Genomic DNA, 17,797 nt, shown 5'->3' on the forward strand with positions numbered 1-17,797 from the left:
CTAGCGAATTACATAATTTAAATAAAGATGTTGATCAATTATTATAAATAATTGATTGAAACATTGTAACCTAATATCACAATTCAGATGGTATCCATAAATCACTCAAGTTATAGGCCTTGTGATTTATGTGTACACTTAAATGCTTTGTTTAGATCATAGTCTTATAATCAACCCCATCTTTAATTCTATTTCTATATAAATGAGTTTATCTGGCTTCAAGTGTAACCTTTTTGTAAATCTATTGTTAAAATAAATAACAAAAGCTTAATTAGAAAGAAGTAAATATGACTTATTTGGGTTTTGATGCATAACCTTATGATTCTAGTCTCATCTAAATTGAAAATAAACCACATGAGGGCGCTATATAAAAGCTATGGGAGAAAGCAATGCAGTCTGTGGCTTGGTAAAACTCATATTTCATGTAAAAAATAACACATTTCTGAATAGCAATGTGATGATGTCAGATCATTTTTTCAGTTATCCTGTGCACAAAATTTGGAAGCAACATTATTTTCTGCAAAGTTTCAAACTTGGAACCCACTTTATTGTGAGCTAGATTTTCCTCATCAGTGGATTTACTGCCAGCACTGAACTTTTGTGCTCAGGACTTCAGCAATCTTATCGATCTCTAGTTGCCCTGAGAAAGTGATGCTGGGCTTTCTCCTTGAATAGCTGCAGCCCCGATGGTGCTCCCACACTGGTGTTCGGTAGGGAATTCTAGGATGGCGACCCAGCAACAATGAAGGAATGGCACTATACAGCCAAGGATCGTGTGTGGCTTGGATGTTATTCCCCTGATCTTGCTGTTCTTGCCCTTCTTGGTGGTAGAGATTGTGGATCTGGGAGGCGCAATACAATTAAATGTTTCACCACCAACATTCAGTCCAATTTTCCTCAAAGCATCTTCATTAGCTATTTATGATGAGTTCCTGAGACTAGTATCCTCCTCTACAGGGTGTCCACCCCTGGGAGAGGGGAGGGGAGACATCCAGTGCTCTTACAGCAGCTGAAAGGGCCAAGACAGCCATTTTGCATCTTGAACAATGTGGCTTAGTGCAATGTCTGAGGCTGGTGCTTCCTCAGGGCACCGAGACCACAAATTTAAAGACTCTTCATTTAAGACGTTACTGTCAGTAATCCGACAAATGAGGACCTTGCCTTTTGGCCCAAATGAAAAGGCATCTCCAGTAAAATCTTAATGCTGGGATAAGTTAACTGATCTCGCCAAAAAGTACTCATAACTTGTAACAAAATAACTGTAATAATCACCTTTCCCAAGTGCAGCCACCTTGTCCTCATGGCATCGAACACCAACAATTTGTATAAAATACTGCAATATTATTATTCACTCCACCTTCTCCTGCAAGTCTTCCTTTTCTCACAGCTGAACATATAGGGAAGCAGTGGAAGACTCACGTGTTAGCTATTTTATTGCCAGCACTTTTTCTTGCCCCCTAATTATGGAATGTCTTCTGAAACCTGGTTTGTATTCCATATAATGGCACACAGAGTACCTTCACTCTACTTTCTTCATAAAGCGACATGGCCCACAACTAAAGAAAAGGAAATACTACTTTAATCCTCCAAGGCTCCTGCTGCAACTCATCATCCAACCACCTCAAAACTTCCTGCCACCGTAGGAGAAGTAGGATGTTAAGAATGCAAGGGCAACAAAGATAGGCACTAAGGGGAGGCATGTGGCCTTAAGCAGCAGGAATGAGTCAGATTTGTTTTCAGTGAGATATTTTTGTCACTGACAGGATATGTATAGAATTACTTGAGCCAAAGGTGGGGGAATTCCTGCATGAAGAAGGAGCAGCAGAATTATTTCCAAATGTGAGCCATGGTAGTTCTGTAGGGGAGCTACATGTCAGCAGACAATTGAATTAAGTTTATTGCCAAAAGGGGACCACAATGGCAGGATTCATTTGGCAGTGAGCTCAGATCTTAGGCAGATGAAGGCCTCCTTTATGAGCTATGCATGCAGCTGTCTGGCACATGGCACGATTCAGTTACTGCTTCATTACATAGACGCAGCCTTCTGAATCATTGCTGAGTGGTCATGGTGAAATGGCCATAAGTGGACATGTAAGACAGGGAAGGTGTGGGTACCAGTGGGCAGAGGCCAGAGGCAGCCCACATTGCCTGTTCAGCCTGGCAGTTGTCCACCTGATCCTCGTTTTCTTCCTCTGTAAGGCAGAGGAAGAAGGGAAGGCCCCGTTGCCACCCAAGGTCCAGCCTGCCAGATTTAACTTAAAAAAACTGTGAAAAAAAATTAGCCTTCCGGTTGCTTTGGGCCCTTGGAGCTTTTGTGTATGGATGCCTCTGGTCTTCCATATAACCTGGCCTCTTTCCCTGAAGTGTTGGCTGCTGGTAGGGGAAAGAAATTTGGGCTGTGCAGCAAAATTCACCAACCTACCATCATTTGCACATGAAAAGCTGAGGAGGCAGCAGTCAAAGATGACCAACCCCAGTAGGGGCGGACAGGTGGCACTTTTTGGGGGCAGAGAAAGTCTCCACACCGAATTTTCTTTAATTATCAGCCCTGGCATCACCCATTTTTGCAGGTGGTCAAACTGAAGATAATCTATGACCCCCCTCCCACCTCCCACCCCACCAATCCCCACCCATCCATCATACATCACATGATGTTTCAGCCTATTTTTTTCAGTTGGTCCACCATTTCTTTATTTTCTTTGTGAGAGTAATATTCTCCTCTTCTCACTGCCCTGCCCTTCTGAACCATGCAGCATCAGCAGCCAACAGGGTGTTTGACCAAAGTGCTACCCAGGCGTCCTCCAATATTATTTCAGTGGCCACCAGCAGATTGGACTATTTCTTTCAGTTCTTTCAAAAGGAGGGACATTTTTTTCAGTCAGTCTGGTACACATAGATACCCCATCACCATGGTTTAAAGTCTCCAATTGAAGCTACTGAGAAACCTACATCCATGGGTTTCCATATTTTAATATGGAGTGCACTCTCTCCCCTATAGAGACGCATCCCACTTACTTATGTCCATAGAGTTTGGGTGCAGGCTGTCACACACAAAACGTAGGGATTTAGGGATGATCGAGTGTGCATAAGGGTAGTGCTAGAGATTAACCAGTTAAAACCATGCAGCTTACCAGAGCCGATCACTGGTAAACTTCCCATTGCTTGTCTAGCTAGAACCACCCTACCCATTAGAACATTGACCTACAGAGTTACCTGAAGCTAAGTGGGAAGATTCCCAGCTCCCAGTAGCAAGTCTACCCTTCCAGGTTCTATTAATGAGTTTGGTTGACTGGTCATTCATCAACAGCTCCCTGTCTCCCTGTGGACTTGACCAGCTCAGGTATCACATTACCATAGAGGGTTGACTTGGTTCCAAACTTCCATCACCAAGCATGTCACCTGGGGCCGCTTTGATCCCAGACACCCATCTACCACCCGCACCGCCCACCCCCCCCCCCCGCATCCCCAAGAAGAATGGTCACTAGTTTTTTTTTTAGATATTTGACAAGCACAGATAGAACATCTTGCTAGGTGGACATCAGGTACTAAGAGCTCCTCACCAATGGTATAATGAGCAGCGCAACTCACTATAAAATGTGTGAGTGCATTGTCACCATCCATGTAATCGCAACTAGACACACATCACAGCTCATTCCACCAGTTAGAGGTGTGGAACTTCAGCAGTTGCTGTTTGGTTCTCTGCACCCCACTCATGGTAGACACCAATTCCAGGATATATGAGCACACATTCTCATACCCAACTTCCACCAGCTGCCATTCAACGTCTTGGAGCTTCCTCAACAGATATACAATGGATACCTGCCTTCAGCATGGTTTAAGGAATCACAAAGGCCAACTTGTGTTGTGTCAGTCACCTGGTGATTTAGATATACAAGTCCAATGCCATATACCAGGCTTAGTCATCACCAACTCCAACTGCATAACCAAGGTCCTCATGTGAGGGGCTTTGGCAAAGAGGCATTCCTGCCATGAAGGAGACTTCGCTTTCAGGGTACCTAGTGACAGGTCAGTGTCGACAGGAACCTTTTCTCCTTGCAACTGCTAAGGACACAGGGGCCTAGAAATTGAGTTTTGGCTTAGCCAGGGCTTTAGCGCCGGAAGTTAGTGCCGGCGCTAAGTCCCCCTGCGCGCGCCAAAAATTCAGCAGGGCCGCGCCCAAACGGCTGCCGGCGCTACTGAAGGGTCTTTGCGGCGGTAAATCGGCGCTAACTGCCGTTTCGCGCCGCAATTCCGGCGCTGCGGCACCCGATGCGGTGCGGCAGGCTCGGGAAGTGCAGGCCTCCTCCTTCCCTTAAGGAGGAGCTGCCTGCACCCGATCGCGGCCCGCGAAAATCTTTTAAAAAATGAGCCCGGCACCTCGGACAAGTGCCGGGCTTGCTTCTGTTCCGGGGGGGGGGCGGGGGGAAGTCCGGGGAGGGAGCTACGGCCAGGCGGCCGGCGGGAAAGCGGCCGGCCGCCGCGGGGCCTTTAATGCGCCGGCGCAAAGACTCGTAAGACTCTGTTGCCAGAGTCTTAGTTGCGGCTGTCACGGGCGAGGCGGCCGCAACTGAATTTCGGCGCTGGGGCCCGTCGGCATGGCAACCGGGACGCTGCGCACACCGATGACGTCATCGGTGCCGGCGCAGCGCTACCGGTCTACCGCGGCGTAAGGGCCCCAGGCAATTTCGGCGCCGGCGCCAAATGCAGCGCTAGGCCCTCTAGCGCCGCAAAATCGGCGCTAAGGGCACTCAATTTCTAGGCCAGGCATCGCCAATGATTTGGCCCAGGTTGCTGACCATATCCAATGTATTTGAAGCATGAAATTATTCACAGAATGAGGAATAGTGCAGCTCACGCTGAGGAAACTTTCTTTTGATTTCAACAAAGTTTTGAACAAAAAGGTGAAGTTTCAAAATTCTAGAGAGTGGATCAATGTGGATCAAATGTAATCTGACTATTCTAAATGGTTAGGTGTATTTGGAAATACTTTCTGATTAAAGGATACCAGGTTAGGTAGTTGTCATGCAAATTTAGCAAAGCTAAGCAAAAAATGATAGTGAAACACAAGAATTTTTAAAACAAAACACTACAATATAAGTCGCTACAAATCTCAAACAGTAAGACACTAATCATTTATTTTACTCGTTCCCAAATTTTGAGGCTCTGATGCTTCATAAAAATCTTGGATGTTCCAAAGTGACATTGATGGAAGCATGGAGCAGGTCCCATTCCTGGGATGGTGTTTTACCAAATGATCATTCAAAGAGAGGGAAGAAAATATCTTCAAATACCTTCCCATCCTAATGAAATGAAAGTGTGTTTAAATATAAACGAGTTCAGGCCTATGGTACTAACTGTCTTGGACTGCTTTGTGAGTTTCATTCAATCTGGATTATGGGAAAGGCTCCTTTTGATAAATGAATAGTAATTAAAGTGAATGTTCTGAGGCACCTCCACTTTCATCTGCTGTTGATTACAGTGCCAGAGAGGTCGTTTCCAGAACCTTCCATAAAAAAAGTAGTAAAATCTTAATGGAAGGGAAGTTAGCTCTGTATTAAGCTCAGTAAATATTACCCCAAGTAAGGATGGGGAGTGGGTCCGCCCAGATTTACGATTTTACTAGGATTGGGGCAGTTAGTAGAAGCCTTCGACACTTGGGAAGATTCCTGGGTGAGTTTCCAAATATGGCTGTGGTACAAGAGTGTATAGAAGTCTCGCACTAAAAGAAGTTTTAATTGGCCCGGATTTTGCGGTAGAAACAAAGGTGAGGTTATCAGCGCTCACCATTATTATGGAGTAAATCAGACAGCAACTTCCGGCGTCCACACGTGCACAGTTAAACGCGGAAATCAGGAAGTAGCTGTCCGAGTTGCCCTGCTCCTCCAGAATCTGCACTCACTGGTACCTCGCTGAGAGACTCGGCATTCAAACACATGGGAGGTCGTGAATTTGCTGCACTTACCCACTAAACAGGCTAGAAAAAGTTAGGGCTTGTTTATTCAAATGTACTCTTTTGAGCAACCCATAAACAAATAAACTGTAACTGTAAAATACCTTAAAAGAAACTTAAATTAAATTTAAATTTGGTTGGCCAGGGTAATGATGCACCCCAGCCCCTGCGGTGCCCACTGGTCGCGGAAGGCCTCGAGCGTGCCAGTGGACACCGCGTGCTCCATCCCCAGGGCCACCCGGACACAAACGTGGCCGCAGAAGAGAGGCAGGCAGTCGGGCTGAATGACCCCCTCGACCACCCGCTGCCTGGACCAGCTGGGCCCAGAAATTCGGGTCCCCATGGGTGAGTACGTACTGTGTACTCACGCGTAGGGCCAACGAAAGTGCCGGTTTCGTGCATGCACTGCGCATGCACTGGAAACCGAAACTTCCGTTCCCTTGAAGGAAGGGGTTCACAGGTCAAACGCGTGCGCCAGAGAGGCAGCGCGCACGCCTGGAACTTCCGATTTTTTTACAGGTTTCTCCGTGCGGGTAAGTCCCTAGCAGCTGCGCATGAGAAAAGCAGTCGCAAGGCCTGCTTTTAACAAGGTAAGAGGTTAATTAAGTAAAATTAAAACATATTTTCCACAGGTTTACCATTTTAAAACACTTTAAAGAAACATAAGTTTATTTTTAGCCCCATTAAAAAATTTAATTAATTTTTTCAAAAATTAAAATTTTTGTTTAAAATAGTTAATTTGTGTAATTTATAGTTATTTTAAAAATGTGATTTAAAAAAGTTATTTGAAGTTTTACTTAGGTTTTAGGGTCGATCTCTATTCATAGATTTGACAGGTCCTCCTGTCAAATCTATGAATAGAGATTCCCTGCTCTGATTGGCTCCCCATGGCCCACGTAATCCCAGGGGACACTGCGAACTAACTTCACCGCTGGGATACGCAAGCACTGCACAGCGGCAGCTGGAGGAGGCCCAGGATCAGAATCCCACGCGGCCCCAGGCACGCTATGTAACTGCGCCCACGGGAAACCTCCGACCTGAATTTCTGGCCCCATGTTTCAGTAAGGAATCTTCAATCTGATTGTTTAAGGAGACACACCATCGCTTGCCCTGTTCACACTGGTCCCAGCTGCCCGCTAGAGGGCACTGCACTGTTTTGGCTCTCCAGTAACCGCACATTCCAGTGCAAAAGCCCACAGAAAGTCTGTGGGCAAGTGTAAATGTAATGGAAAGCTAGCACCATCCGTTCGCCGCTGACCGCAAAATCCGGGCCAGTGGCTCGGAATTTGCTTTTGTAATGACAGCGAAACTGTCAGTGCTCGCTGTCATTATTGTGTAAAACTGCCAGCAATCTCTGGCTTCTGCACATGCGCAGTTAAACGTGGAAATCCAGAAGTTGCTATCAGTGATACATTGCTCCTGCACAGTCACTGAATTGACATGAACTTCAACTTTTTACACACTAGTCATGCTGTAAAAACTTTTGAAAAAGTTAAGCTTTGTTGAATGAGGTGTAACTGAGTTTTTAACGGCATACTAAGTCATAATTGTAGTGTATGTACCTTTAAGAGAGAACTACTTTTACAGCTCCTGTATACTGTAGTACCGGCAGTGACCACACCTCAAATCTCAAATCTCAAATCAACTTTTATTGTCATTGTTAGTGCACAAGTGCAGTACAACGAAATGTAGGCTTGCGGCTCCCGAGAGTGTACATTTGGATTAAGACATTTAAACATTCAACATACATTTGGCTTGTAGTATATTAACATAAATATGACCATAATAAAGTGCATTGGCAGATGTGCAGGCTTTAGAGTTTATTTGTGGAGTTCAGTAGGATGACAGCCCTGGGAAAGAAGCTGTTCCTAAATCTGGTCGTACGGGTGCGAATGCACCTGTAGCGTCTCCCAGATGGTAGGAGGGCAAACAGACTGTGGCTGGGGTGGGTAAGGTCTTTGATGATGGACCGTGACCTCCGTAGACAGCGTTTCTGGTATATGTGCTCTATGGTCGGTAGCCGGGTGCCGGTAATGCGTTGGGCAGTTTTGACTGCCCGCTGCAGGGCTTCCCGGTCATAGTAGCTACAGCTGCCATACCATACTGTGATACAGTTTGTCAGGATGCTCTCTATAGTGCAGCGGTAAAAGTTAGAGAGGATCAGGGGTGACAGATTACATCCCTTCAGCCTCCTTAAGAAATATAGGCGCTGCTGGGCCTTCTTCACCAGAGAGGAGGTGTTGAGGGACCAGGAGAGGTCTTCCGTGATGTGGACTCTGAGGAACTTAAAGCTGTCCACCCTTTCCACCACAGCCCCATTGATGTGGATGGGGGTGTGACTTCCGCCTTTGGACTTCCTGAAGTCCACAATGATTTCTTTTGTTTTCTTGGTGTTAAGGGCCAGGTTGTTATCGGCGCACCACTTCACGAGATGCTGGACCTCCTCCCTGTAGGCTGACTCATCGTTGTTGGTGATCTGGCCTACTACCGTGGTGTCATCCGCAAACTTGATGATGGTGTTGGAACCATTAACAGCCACACAGTCGTGGGTGAAGAGGGAGTAGAGGAGGGGGCTCAGCATACATCCTTGTGGGGCCCCCGTGTTCAGGGTCGGGGGGGGAGGTGTGGTTACCTAATTTGACAGACTGGGGTCTGTTTGTTAGGAAGTCCAGGGTCCAGTTGCAGATGGAAGTGTTCAGACCAAGAGTTTGGAGTTTGGTGGCCAGCTTGTTGGGGACGATAGTGTTGAATGCTGAGCTGTAGTCTATAAACAGCATTCTGATGTAAGTCTCCTTACCATCTAGGTGATTCAGTGCCGAGTGTAGAGCAGTTGTGATTGCATCCTCCGTTGATCTGTTTGCACGATAGGCAAACTGGTGTTGGTCAAGGGAGGCAGGAACACTGGCTTTGATGTGGGCCAAGACCAGTCACTCGAAACACTTCATTATGATGGGTGTGAGTGCGACAGGTCGATAGTCGTTCAGGCACGTCACAGCCGTTTGTTTTGGCACAGGAATAATGGTAGCGGTCTTGAAGCATGTAGGGACTACTGCCTGGGCCAATGACAGATTGAAGATGGCGGTGAAGACATCAGCCAACTGATCAGCACATTCCTTGAGTACCCGTCCAGGGATGCTATCTGGTCCAGCAGCCTTTCGTGTGTTCACTCCGCGTAGAACACCCCTTACGTCGGAGGTTGACAGAGTGAGCACCTGGTCTTCCGGGGGTGGCAAGGCTTTGGTAGCTGGCTCCATGTTGTCCCTGTCGAAGCGAGCGTAGAAGTTGTTAAGCTCCTCCGGAAGGGAGGCATCGCTAACCGGGGGACTGGTGTTTTTGCCCTTGTAGTCAGTGATGGACTGGGTGCCTTGCCACATGCGCCGGGGGTCCGAGTTGTTGCGGAAGTGATCCTCTATCTGCAGTGTCTGTTTCCTTTTGGCAGTCCTGATAACCTTTTTTAGGTTGGTCCTAGCTGCACTGTAAGCCGCCGCGTCGCCTGATTTAAATGCTGCGTCGCGTGCTTTCAACAGTGAGCGGACCTCTCCGTTCATCCAGGGTTTCTGGTTGGGGTATGTCCTGATATTTTTATGGGTCGTGATGACCTCGACGCAGCTGTTGATGTAGAATAGCACTGTGGATGCGTATTCCTCGATGTCATTATGGGCAAACATGCCCCAGTCAGTGCGTTCGAAGCAGTCCTGAAGCTCCGATACAGCCCCCTCTGGCCATACTTTCACTGCTCTCACTGATGTTCTCCCTCTTTTGATGAGCGGTTTGTATGCCGGGGCTAGAAATAGAGAGAGGTGGTCAGACTTCCCAAGGTGGGGGCAGGGAATGGCCTTATAAGCGTCTACAATGCTCGTGTAGAGCCTATATATAAGCCTTGAGCATGCCTCTACTGTTAGTCTTTAGACTACCCTCCTCCAGTAAACACCTGTTGATTGTTAAGTTACAGCCTCCGTCTAGTTATTGGGAAACATCATACTTTAAGAATGACGGATTCAACAGTGGCGACGAGGTCGATTCGAATCTACCTGCAACTCTGCATTTCCTTTCAAGGATTCGCTCCGGGAGGGCGGTGGAAGAAAGTCGAGGCCGGAAGCACGGGCGTCGACCACGAGCAACCGCCCAGTCATCCGGCAGAGAGTGAACATCGCAGGGGAGGCTGTTGAGAGTCGGGCTTGGTTCTCCAGCCATGACGATCCAGCAACAGACTGGCAACAGGTACAGCGCAGACCCTTCCCGGACAGCGGCGGCTGGAGCCAACTGACGACACAGAAAAGGCCGAGCAGCGTCGACAGGGTAAGAGAGAGGGTGAAGCGCACAGGGCGCAGCCGGGGGTTGAAAACCGAGCGGCGTCGAGGAAAAACAAAAAAAAGAGAGAGAGGGTAAAGCAGCAGCCGGGTTCAGGACCGAGCGGCGGCAAAAGGCGAGGCGCACAGGAGAACGCGCAGAGCACAGCCAGGGCTCAAGGGCTGAACAGCGTCCGCGGGGGAAAGAAAGGAAGCGCGGGAGACGCCATTGAGCCGTGGAGAAGAAGGGAGAGCGCGGGAGACGCCATTTCAGAAGCCGCAGCGGAGAAGAAGGGCGAGCGCGGGAAGAAAGGAAAGCGTGGGAGACGCCATTTTGTGCCAGCGAAGAAGAAGGGAGAGCGCGGGAGACACCATTTTAGACAGTTTAATCACATCCAGGGATGCCGAAGAGTGGCAGTAACACTGCGTTCGACAATGAAGTCGAAGATTGGGCGACATATGTGGAATGCATTGAGGTGTACTGCAGGGCAAATGAAGTGCCAGATGCTAGGAAAGCACTAGTTTTGTTGAATTCCATGGATGCAAAAACTTATGGCTTACTGTGAAACCTAATAACACCAGAGAAGCCAGTGGATAAGAATTTCGAAAGCATAGTGGAAATCCTACAGGACCACTTAAACCCCACACCGCTGCTGATAGCAGAAAGATTTAAGTTCCACAAAAGGAACCAGCATAAAGACAAAAGTAATGCCGAGTACTTAACGGAACTGCGCAAGCTATCGAAACACTGCCAGTTTGGATTGGGACTAGCAGATACGTTAAGGGACAAGTTTGTGTGTGGGCTTCAAAGTGAAGGAACCCAGAAAAGGCTTCTATCAGAAAAGGATCTTACGTTGGACAAGGCTTTCAGCATGGCAGTATCATACGAAGCAGCCGCACGGGGCGCTGCAGAAATACAACGGAGACCGCAAGAATATGGCACCAATGAAATGTCATATGGAGCAGGGAAGTGTTATCGCTGCAGCAGAACAACACACGACCAGAAGGATTGTTGGTTCAAGGACCAAGTGTGCAGACAGTGTGGAAAAGCAGGACACATAGCAAGAGTCTGCAGGTCAGGTCAGGGAAGAAAACCAGCAGCAAGAAATCTCCACAGGAGAAGTACAAAAAGGTACACAAGGTGATGGTCAGTACTTCAGACGAACAGAAAAGTGATACAGACTCCGGAAGCAAGGAGCTGAGTTGTCTGAAACTACATAAGGTAATCAAAATGGAGGATCACCAGACTATCTGGGCCACGCTCAAGATAGACGGAGTCCAAGTGAAAATGGAATTGGACACAGGATCAGCCCTAACTGTCATAAACCAAAGGGACTACAAGCGGCTATTTTCACATATACCCTTGAAAGCTACAGAGATTGTCTTGAAGACGTACACGGGGCAAAAAGTCTACCCCAAAGGAAAAATAAGGGTGAACGTGATATACAAAGGCCAGAAAATACCTAAAATGGACCTATATGTATTGCCAGATGGAGGACCACCACTACTAGGACGTGAATGGATCCGGAAGATACAATTAGATTGGCATTCCATACAGGCACTGAAGGTTGAGGCCAAAAAGGATGACGACGTCACACCTGGACGACTGTCAAAAATGCTAACTGACACACAAGAAGTGTTCCAGGAGGGACTCGGAACATTAAAAGGCATAACAGCGACGATTAAAATAGAGGAAAATGCAAGCCCAAAGTTTTTAAGGCCAGACCGGTGCCTTATGCGATCCGACCAGCCGTCGAAGCAGAGCTGGAAGGGTTGGAACGTTCAGGAGTACTGTCCAAAGTAGACTGGAGCGAGTGGGCTACACCCATCGTTCCTGTAATGAAGAGGTCGTTGAGTAATACGCCTGGGGAACCAATGAAAGTCCGCATCTGTGGGGATTTTAAGGTGACAGTGAACCCAGTCCTTCACACAGTACAATATCCGCTTCCACGGATTGAGGATATTTTCGCCTCGCTATCTGGAGGTAAACGCTTCACCAAAATTGATCTGGCCCAGGCGTACTTGCAAATGGAGGTAGAAGAAGCCTCGAAAGAATACCTCACGATCAACACTCATAAAGGTCTCTACCAATACAATCGGCTGGTGTTCGGGGTAGCATCGGCTCCGGCTATTTGGCAAGGGGCAATGGATCAAGTCCTGCAAGGGATTCCAGGGATCCAGTGTTATTTGGACGACATCCTGGTCACGAGCAAAAATGACAGTGATCACCTCGCCAACCTGGAGAAGGTGCTCACTAGATTAAAGGAATATTGGCTACAAGCTAATCGCCACAAGTGCGAGTTTTTCCAGAAGCAGATCTCGTATTGTGGCCACGTTATTAATTAATACACAGACTCCAAGAGTAACTTAAAACAGGACTTTACTATTCGAAGGTCAGGGCGAATCTGCCCAATAATCCTGACACAGCACTTATATACCGGTGTGGTCACCGTCGGTATTACAGTGTACAGAAGCCAACAAAGTAGTGCAACACCTAAAGTAGTTCTCTTAAAGGTGGACGGTTACATACAATAGTTCTCTTAAAGGTAGACGGGTACATACACTACAATCCTCCCTTTTTAGCTTACAACATACTGATTCCCCATTAAACATACATTATAACATATACACAACTTTATGCAAGACAGTTCACAGATTCAGTCTCTCTGGAGGTTTCCGGACTCTGTCCGGATAACGCCTCGGTGATGTCGTAACTCCCGGCGGGGTAGTAGGTGCTTCTGGCAAGGTCAATTCGGCTTGAAGGACAGTGTCAGGTTCATCTGATTCCAGTATTACCAGATCGGAGGTAGGTGTTCTGGGTATCTCTGTCTCAACATTAACCGTGTAAGGTGGTGGAGTAGGTTGGCCATTTGTGGCTGACCCTATGATCTGGTCAACATGGCGCCTTATTATACTGTCCCCAATGTCCACCGTATACATCAACGGCCCTAGCCTTTTTCCAATAGTTCCAGGCTGCCATTTCTCGGTACGGTAGTCCCGGGCCAAAACTTGTTGACCTATCTGAAAAGATCTAGTTGGCCTTTCATTCATGCCCTGGAATTGCCAGTTCTCTACGTCCCTTCTGACGTTTGGCTTAAGCAAATCCAGCCGGCATCTTAGTCGTCTATTAAAAAACATCATGGCGGGAGTTTGATTTGTGACCGCATGTGTTGCATTCCTGTACGCCAACAAGAAGCTATCCACCTTATGTTGTAAGTTAATGGCTTCATTACCCATGGCCTTTATGGCCTTCTTGAAGGTCTGGACAAACCTTTCAGCCAATCCATTGGAGGCGGGATGGTATGGGGCTGACGTGTAGTGCTTAACCCCATTGCTCTTTAAGAATTTCTTGAATTCTTCAGACACAAATTGCGGTCCATTATCAGAACAGATCTGTTCCGGCAGCCCATTCCTAGCAAACATGGTCCTTAACACTGTGATGGTTTTTTCCGTGGTGGTGGTGGACATCTTTATTACCTCCACCGCTATTAGAAACATTGAGCCCATAAATGGACCAGCAAAGTCGATGTGTACCCTTTGCCAAGGAGATGAGGGCCACTCCCATGGATGCAGAGGAGCCTGTGGTGGCGCGTTTTGGACCTTCTGGCATCCTAGACAGCTCTTAGTGATTCCTTCGATGTCCCCATCAATGCCTGGCCAGCACACAAACGCTCTTGCTACGTTCTTCATTTTCACTCCACCCAGATGTCCCTCGTGCAGCTCCTTTAACACCTTCTGTTGAAGTTTGGGTGGAATCACCACTCTAGATCCACACATCAGGGTTCCTCGACACACTGACAGCTGTTCTTTTCTCTGTGAAAATGCTGGCAGCGTTGGTTCGCCCTGTGCTGGCCATCCCTCCACCGTTAAATCATAGACTCGTGAGAGAGTCGGGTCATTTCTTGTTTCGTTTTCGATCATCGAATTTGTTACTGGTAGACATTCCACTATGGATGAGTGGAACATCTCTACCTGGTCCACTGTAGTCGCTTCTTCTACTATCGGCAATGGCAAGCGCGATAACCCATCAGCATTTCCATGCTGTTTGGACCTTTTGTATTCGATGTCATATTGGTGTGCCCCAAGTAACACGGACCACCTCTGTAACCTTTGCGCTGTCATGGTGGAAACGGCCTTGTTAGGGTTGAATATGGACACCAACGGCTGGTGGTCTGTCAGTAATGTGAACTTCTTGCCCTGCAGGTAATGATTGAATTTCTTTACGCCCCACACAAGGCTGAGGGCCTCCCTATCTATTTGAGCATAATTTCGCTCCGCGGAGGTCAATGATCGGGACGCGAATGCCACTGGCCTTTCCGAGCCATTTGGTAACTTGTGTGAAAGTACTGCTCCAATTCCATAGGGGGAAGCATCACAAGCTAGACAAAGAGGTAACGTTGGGTTGAAATGAGCCAACACTTCTTCAGAGGTAATCAACGCCTTGCTTCTGCGAAAGGCCTTTTTACATTCCTCACTCCACTTCCATGGTACTTCTTTCCGCAACAGAGCATTCAGCGGATGCAGCACCGTGGATAGATTCGGCAGAAACTTGTGATAATAATTAATCAACCCCAAGGATGATCTTAACTGTGATACGTTTTCCAGAGCGGGGGCCTTCACGACAGCTTCTATCTTGTCAGGTGACTTGTGCAGCCCCTCTCGGTCAATGACATGACCGCAGTACGAGATCCGTTTTTGGAAGAACTCACATTTCTTGCGATTAACTCGAAGGCCATATTCCTTCAACCTAGTGAGCACCAGTTTCAAATTTGTGAGGTGTTCTTCCTCGTCTTCTCCCGTAATCAGGATATCATCTAAGTAACACTGCGTGCTTGGAATTCCTTGTAATACCTGCTCCATGGCCCTCTGCCAAATTGCTGGAGCCGAAGCTACCCCAAAAACCAGTCTATTATAACGATACAAGCCTCTGTGTGTGTTGATGGTGAGGTACTGACGCGACTCTTCCTCGACTTCCATTTATAAGTATGCCTGTGCCAGGTCTATCTTGGTGAAGTGTTTCCCTCCAGCCAACGAAGCAAAGATATCTTCAATCCGCGGAAGCGGGTATTGTACCGTGTGAAGCATCGGATTCACTGTGATCTTGAAGTCTCCGCAGATGCGGACCTTCCCCGGTCCCCCTGGCTTGTTACTTGGTGAAGACTTCATGACGGGAACAATGGGCGTGGCCCACTCACTCCAGTCCACTTTTGACAGTACCCCTGATCGTTCAAGTTCTTCCAGTTCTGCCTCCACAGCAGGTCGTATCGCGTAAGGTACCGATCTGGCTTTGAAAAATTTTGGGCTTGCATGTTCTGCAATCTTAACCTTTGCTTTAATTCCTCGCAGTGTTCCCAGTCCTTGCTGGAATACCTCTTTAGCTTCGTCTAATATTCTGGACAACCGTTCAGGTTTGACATCTTCCTTTCTGGAATCTACCGTCATGGTGTTTAGTGAATGCCAGTCTATCTTTATTTTCCTGATCCACTCCCGTCCCAGAAGTGGTGGACCTCCCTCAGGCAACACATACAGGTCCATCCTTTGGTGCTCTTTGTCCTTGTATCTCACCTTGACTTCTATCTTTCCGATGGGGTATACTTTGTGCCCCGTGTATGTCTTCAATACTAGTTCCGTATCCCGTAGGGGAATATGCTTGAATAACTTTTTATAATCATGCTTATTCATGACCGTCAACGCCGATCCGGTGTCCACTTCCATTATCACTTGGACTTTTGCAATCTGTAGTGTGATCCAGATAGCTTGTCGGTCAGCTTCATTACTCACATTGTGAATTCTCAGACTATCCAGTTCCTTGCAGTTGGAGTGTGAGTCCGAATTCTGTTCTTCCGGACTCTTTCTAGTCACCTCATGTACCTTTCTGTACCTCTTTTGTGGTGACTCATTATTGTTGGTCTTCTTTCCTGACCGGCATACCTTAGCTATGTGACCGAGCTTGCCACATTTCCTACATTCCTGGTTTTTAAACCAGCATTGGTTCTGGTCGTGTGTTGTCTTCCCACAACGATAGCATTTCGTTGTACCCGAAGTAATTTGCTGCACCCTGAGTGCCGCTGCCTTTAGCTGCATTTCCGCCGTTCCTTTCACTGCGGCTTCGTTCGATGCAACAATAAGGACAGCCTTCTCAAGTGTAAGATCGTTCTCTTCGAGCAGTCGTTTTTGTGTTTCTTCCTTCGACATTCCGCACACGAATTTGTCTCGCAATGCCTCTGTCAGATTCCCTCCAAACTGGCAGTGTTTCGCTAGTCTACGCAGTTCGACCAAGTATTCTGCGTTGCTTTCATCTTTCCTTTGCGTTCTCGCATAGAATTTGAATCGTTCCGCCAACATCAACAGTGTGGGGTTCAAGTGATCCTTCAGAACAGCCACAATATCATCGAAAGTCTGATCCGCCGGTTTAGCTGGTGATAGTAGATGCTTCAAGAGCCCGTATGTCTTCGCGCCCATCGAGTTTAGCAAGGTTATAGCTTTGTCATCTTCTTCTATTTTATTGGCCTCACAATAGATCTCAATGCGTTCCACATACGTGGCCCAGTCTTCTACCTCGGAATTAAAATCGTTGATGTTACCACGCTTAGGCATCTTCCTCTCTTCCTGATAACACCACGAATTATTTCTTTAAATTTTCTTTTTTTTTTCCAAGATGGCGGTTCCCGCGAAAATGGCGGTTTCCCGCGCTTATCTTCTCTCCCCGCCCACTTCAATGGCGGTTTCCCGCTTCTGTCGTCTTCTCCGCCTAATGGCGGCTTCCCGCGTTTCTTCCCCTGGCGGGAGGGGTACACTTTCCCCACGGGCTACGGCCGCTGGCTTTCAGGTTCACAGCCTGCGCGTCGGCTTCAGTGCTTTCCCTTTTCTCGGCAGGGCAACCGGCGCTGGGTACACCCCGTTGACGGCGAACAGTTTCAGCTGCTGGGCTGGCTCTCGCTCAGTTCCCCTTGCTCGGGCTCTGTCTCTCTCCCGCTCGCTCGGCTCTACCGGCGCTGGGTACACCCCGTTGACGGCGAACAGTTTCAGCCGCTGGACTGGCTCTCGCTCAGTCTCCCTTGGTCGGCTCTGCCTCTCCCGCTCGCTCGGCTCCCAATCGCGCCTCCCAGCCCTCTCGCAGTCCGGTGCTTCCCTCCCCGGCTGCGGCTGAGTTTTTATATCTTCCCGCGCCTACGCTCCCGGTCGCAGCGCTTCGTGGCTTCGGTCGCTGCCCGGCCTTTTTCGCCGGTCGCGGTCTAGCTGTCTCACGACGCCGTTGCGTCCCTAGCCTGTCTGTACCGCGGCTTCCTTGCTCCACGCTGCCCCAGTCTCAGCGCCTCTGGGCCCGACTTCTGTCCGGCTCCTTTCCCCCTCGACCGTGGTCGAGTGCACCGCCCTTATCCTCCGGTTATTCTTTTTACTTTTCCCTTACTCACAGTCACCGTGGCCGGCTTGCTTCTCGTGCTGATTGGCTCACTCCTCATCATGGCAGAAGGGACAGTCAGTGCCTGTTGCTGATGGAAGTCTTTGTCTCTGAATTCTTCCTCCTTTCCAGCTCTGCAGACTCGAGTTTTCTCCC

The sequence above is a fragment of the Somniosus microcephalus genome, chromosome 21, assembly GCF_052327205.1.
Source record: "Somniosus microcephalus isolate GS21.2 chromosome 21, FLI_Smic_1.0, whole genome shotgun sequence".
In the NCBI taxonomy this organism is placed as follows: Eukaryota; Metazoa; Chordata; class Chondrichthyes; order Squaliformes; family Somniosidae; genus Somniosus; species Somniosus microcephalus.